Source organism: Prosopis cineraria, unplaced genomic scaffold (genome assembly GCF_029017545.1).
Source record: "Prosopis cineraria cultivar Desert tree isolate PC_DT_omini unplaced genomic scaffold, ASM2901754v1 PC3, whole genome shotgun sequence".
Classification (NCBI taxonomy): domain Eukaryota; kingdom Viridiplantae; phylum Streptophyta; class Magnoliopsida; order Fabales; family Fabaceae; genus Prosopis; species Prosopis cineraria.
The window spans coordinates 21,586,981-21,593,015 of record NW_026555334.1 but is presented as its reverse complement, the minus strand read 5'-3'; positions in this window follow the sequence as shown (position 1 = coordinate 21,593,015).

Genomic DNA, 6,035 nt, shown 5'->3' with positions numbered 1-6,035 from the left:
TAGCTTGTGGAAGCAGTCTTCAAGTGATAATTTCAATTTCCTTCCACGCTGATTACAATTATATACATGATATGATCATGCATCCCAGTGATATTTACAAAACAATAAAACCAATGTATTTATTAATTCATGAATGCCCATAATAACTAAGAAATACATGAATGTTTTCACATAAAATTGCAACTTCATTTGCGATCAAATAATAGAAAAAACAGCTATCAAACCTTGATTAACACTATACAATAGCATTTTCAAATAATTGACGAAAGGTTTTGAAGTCAATGAATTACCATAACCAAAATTCATGAACCATGGCTAAATAAATGCCCACTTTATTGGCCAATCCCTATGTATGTTTTGAAATTCCAATATCAAATCTCCCTTAGCTTTCTTATCAATATTCATAGGAAACCAATTAACAGCACTTCACAAACTTAATCCGTGCACATATGTTCCCCAAGAGTCCACAACCATTTCTATTCTTATGTATTAGAATGAATGCAACCTGTATGTTAATCAATCTACAACAAATGACTTCATAAGCATGAGATATAGGAATTCAATCTCATAGACATAATAAAACTTCCTTATCAGAGTATATCCCATACACCCACTCCACGCACATAAAAAAAAATCAATGTTGGTATAATTGTTAATAACAACCAAATAAAGACTTGAACGTTAAACCTTTAATGCCCACATAAAGCATAATACTATAATTCATTTGTTATATATATATATATATATATATATATCTCGCTCTCTCTATAGACTCGTTCTTAATTATTCACCCTAATGCCAATACATTCAGTAAAATTATTGGTATGATAAAATCATACCTATGGTAGATTTGAACCATGATGCATGAATGATAAAACAATATTTGGAAAACACATATTCAATGTTAGCACATCCACTGCCTCTACACAATGACAGGTTACTTTGTCTAGCAATTCTCTCCTAGCTTCTATCCCTCCACTACCATTGTAACATTCATTTTGGGAGTTTTCGTTCATCTCCATTGGGTACAATTTATTAAAACAAAAAGAAAATCAACTTGTCAGGAGTAGCTCTTAAGATTGCTAGCAAGAGCGAGTAAACTCATATTCTGAGTCGTGCTCGAAGACATTGTCCTTAAGAGCTATTCTGCTACATTAGTTGATCATGCGACAGCTCCCCAGGATTAAACATACTCTTCTTGTAATATGAGCAAGGACACATAACAACAGAAATTCCTAGAATAACTCAGGCAATACCAACATTGATGAAACAATGAGATAAAGGAGGAGAGAAGCCCATCATAGAGGCTTTCTATAACATATGTGGCAAGCATTGTCTTTTATAGGCAAATATCTCAAAGACTGGGCAATAAAGCACATTTAACACAATTAAAAATAGTTTCATGTAATAATGTGATTTAATATATATGTTACAACACAAATTTATTTAAATAGTATTTGATATTATTTATTTATAATAATTCTTATTGAAATACTCATAATTATTTTATAATATCCAACAAGAACATATAATTCTTTATTAAATACTCATGATTAATTTATAATATCCAACAAGAATATAGACGTGTGAAGAAGTTTAGAGACTTAAGGCACAATTATTAAAGAGGCTTAGTTGTTGATCAATTTCAATGCATATACAAAGCAATTTTTTTAGATTTGAATTTGGTGAGTAGGCTAAGTTGACTTATTTGATGAGTGTCTTAATTACATTGTATTTAATCAATGTTTAAAAATTATTAAAATACATGTTCTTTGAAAAATTCAAGACAATCCCCATGATCAAAGAACTGATCACATATGTTTTTATCCCCTAAAAAAATACGATTAGATAATTTTTAATTATTACATGACAAAATCTCTTACGGTTATTTGATTAAATGAATTATTGTTATTATCATGCTATATTAGACACTCATTGAGTGAGTGTACTTATGCCACTCATCGAATCTAATTCCATTTCTTATAATTTTTCAATGAATGAGTTATATATATAAGATCTTATTAATACAAACAGCAAATAATACATCATAGATTCTTACTATATCATACTTAATTAATTGAATTAATATACAATATAAACCTTAAACTATATGTCTAGAGACAATTTGAACCATAAACAATTAAATTTAAAGCAATTTTGCCTATATCACTACTATGATTGTTGTAGTCACTGTGTGTGGAAGAAACGCCACCTGAGGATTTTCAAAATTTTAATTAAAAAAACTCCTGGTGGCATTTCCAAAGAAGATAATGCCACTTAAGGTGTTTTCAATTTTTTATTATTATCTTATATTAATATTGATTATTAATCAACTAATTTATATATTTTAATTTTATTGTTGTTGGTTTCATAATTTAATTTATAATTTTTTATTCTCTATTATTAGGTGGCGTTTCAACATGAAACGCCACCTCTTGTTAAAATACAAGAAGTTGTGGCATTTCATTAATGAAATGTTATCTCTTATTCAGTTATTAAAGGGTTAATATGTAATTTGAATACTAAACTATAGGCTTAAGGGTATTTTAAACCTTAAACTTTTATTTTGTAAATTATAAACCTTAAACAATTAAAGTTAGGCAATTTCACTCCGCTATTAAATCTAAACAAGTGGCGGTTACTTTTTTAAAAAAATGGGGACTAATGTTCGAGAGAAAGAGTGGAATTTGGTGAAGCTCGAACATTAGGCCCCATTTTTTTAAAAAAGTAATGGCTACTTGTTTAGATTTAACAGTAGGGTGAAATTGCTCCAACTTTAATTGTTTAAAATTCAGAATATACCAAATAAAAATTTAAGATTCAAATCGCCTTTGGACCTATAATTTAGGGTCCAAATTATATATTAACTCTTTATTAAAATTTTGAATTAAAAATAACTATTAAGTGGCGGTGTTTCATTTTGATAACACCACCTACAATTTTTCAACTTTTATTTTAGTGGTATTTCATTTTTAATTGATATGAAATGCATGCTATTAAAGCCGTCACTGCCAAAAGCCAAATGACCTTTGAAAATAGAGGATTACATTTTTCAAAAAGATAAAACCACCAAACCTTGAACTTACTAACAAGCCACAGTCCAAATAAACAAACCAAATCCTAGCCAATATGTCCTAAATGAATGCATGATAACTATTTGTATTATAAAGCCAGAATTTCAAAGAGAAAAAATTGCTCATACAATATAAGCAATTTTTCCTCCTCATGAAAAAGAAGGAATATGAAATTATATTCCAATAAACATGAAGAAAGACAAAAGATACTATACGTTAATCCTAGTAACATCAAAATCCATCATGATTAATCATCAAGAGTAAGATGGGAATCTTTACAATTAGCCAAATAAAAATCCATAAGATATTGACTCCAATTACTTGGGATTGTTCACCATATGCAGCCAAAAACTTTTTGATAAATTATTGTGACTAAGTTTATAATTATTTTGACCACAAAGAATCCTAGTATAATGTTTTATATTATAGAAACTATCCTCATTCTTCTAGTTCGACCAGTATTGTCCAAATAATTTTTCAAAATGGTTCCTTCAATGGTTTCACATTTTTGAATCAATAAAGAAAATACTCTCTCCATCGATGGCTGAGAGATATGAATATTTTAAAGATAAAACTAGTTTTAAAGGAATGAAAAGCCATTTTATTTCTTTTACCATTTGAGAGTACCATTGATTATGAGCTAGTGCTTTGCAGTAATAAATGAAAAGCCACCATGTTCTATAGTCAATTATCCAGTTAGGAGATTTAGAGTCAAATGGTGAGATAAATATGGTCAAGAATTTACTAATACCCAAGCAGTTCTTAGATAGATTAAAGCCACCATAAAAAAATTCCAAAGCAAATGAAGGAATAAGCAACACAGTCAATTTCTTTTCTTGCTGAACAGAATAAGTTAATGACACAGTTGACAGTAGCCAAAACCAAAGAAAAATGGGCTTTCCTTATCCAAGAGGTAGTATCTCAAGCATCCCAAGCAACTTTAGATGTAGGGTCCTTCACACAAGACATAGAAAATAAAGATATATTTGGTGTTAATTTTGAAGAATATCAATTGGTTGTCGATAGATAATAATAAAGATAATGGTAGAAAAGGAAGGAAAATAATCAAAAGAAAAGGAAAAAGGGAAAAAACGATGGAAAGAAAAAAAGAGAACGTGACAAACAAGAGTAAGAGAAAGTCAAAAAATAAAGAAAAAGAATAAAAAAATGAGAGAAAGAAAAAAAGGGAAAAAAAGAGAAAAATGACAAAGTGGTCCAACAAAGATGGCAAGAAAGTCAATAAAAGAAAAAGAAAAGGAATACAAGGATCAAAGAAAAAGAAGATAAAAGATGCTCAAAAAAGGTGTGTCATAGTCAAAAGAAGAGAAAGAAGAAGAAGACAAAGACAAAAGTTAAAAAAGCCAACTAGAGTCATTGGAAAATCTAAAAACAAGTAGACTTCTCACCTTACAAATACCGAAAAAATTTTACCTTCTCTCTTTCTCTCATGTAATTGTTCCTCCTCTTTTTCCCCTATAAAATTTCCCTTCTGCTTCCCTCTCAAACCTCCCTTTGTAAGCACTTTGTACTTTCTTTATATAAATAAAGTCATATGTTTATATCTTTTGTTTTGTTTTAAATTTTATGTACTTTGATCTAATCTGTTTTCCTTAAGGGTATCATATATGTGTTTTTCTGCACTTGCTAATTTTATCATTTAAACTATTTTATTCTTCTGTGGTGGAAACATTGGTAAGCCTATGAGCCCAGACCCAATAATATCAGTAAGCTTGTTGGATAGGGGGTGATGTCCCCATTAAATATAAGAAGAAGAAGAAGAATTGAAAATAAATATAGTACAAATAGAAAAATGAGCTAGTCCACCATTTTGTCATTTTACTCTTCTTTTTCTTTAAAATTGGTTTTAAAGAAAGACGATAATTTATTGACAAAGTGGTCTAATAAACTATCCTCTTGACTAGAACCAGTAATTTGGACCAAGCCCGATGAGGTAACCCGAACCCACCTAAAAAAATTTAGGATTGAGTTTAGGAAAAAACATGCTTTTTTATGTTCAGGCTAACCCAAATAGGCTAAAAAAAATTTAGGCCAAGCCCAATTGAGTTTGAGCTTGGCCCAAATACCTAAATAAAAAATTATTTTTTAAAAAATGTATAAAATATAATAAATATTAATTAATTATTTAAGTTTTAGATTATTTTATATTAACATATATATTTGAGTTCTATACATCGTTTAAGTATTAAAAATATATATTTTATATTTTTTATAAAATAAAATAATTAATTTTAAAATAAAAAAATTAATTAAAAATAATTTTAAAAATAAAATTTGGATATTCGAGCCACCGGAAGCCCCAAAAATTTGGGCTATACTTGGCTATTCAAGCTTTTCAGGGAATCAGGCCTATCTAGATTCAAGCCTATTTAAGCTGGACAATTCCTAGGTCTAATCTTGACAATAAACTCACTTGACTTTTCATTTGCTGATAATAATTACTTTTGACCGTTAATAATAGGAATTTATTATACAGTCCTTTGCCTATAATATTAATAATTCTTTACTTTATTATTACTTTAATAGTAACAACAATTTATTTGTTTTTGTTTTCTAGTTATGGCATTAATTCTAAATTTAGAATCTTGTTTTAACATTTTTATTTCTCTTACTATTTGGGGGTTTTATCCATTCAAATATTATCTTTTCTCCTACTATTTTTGTAACTATTCTTATATGATTTACTTTAAATGGTGATTTTTGCTTTGAAAATTGAATTCCTAATATAGCAAGTTCACTTCGATTTTTAACTAGAATAAAAATATTTTTAAAGCATATTCATTTATTACATATGTGTACATTTGTTTATTTATATTGTATATCTAATTTTAAGCTATTGGCTGTTTTTAATTTTTCTAAAGTTTTTTATAATATTTTATTGTGATTAACCCTTCTTGTATGCACTTCATATTTGCTCCTGAATCTATTAGAACTACCAAATTT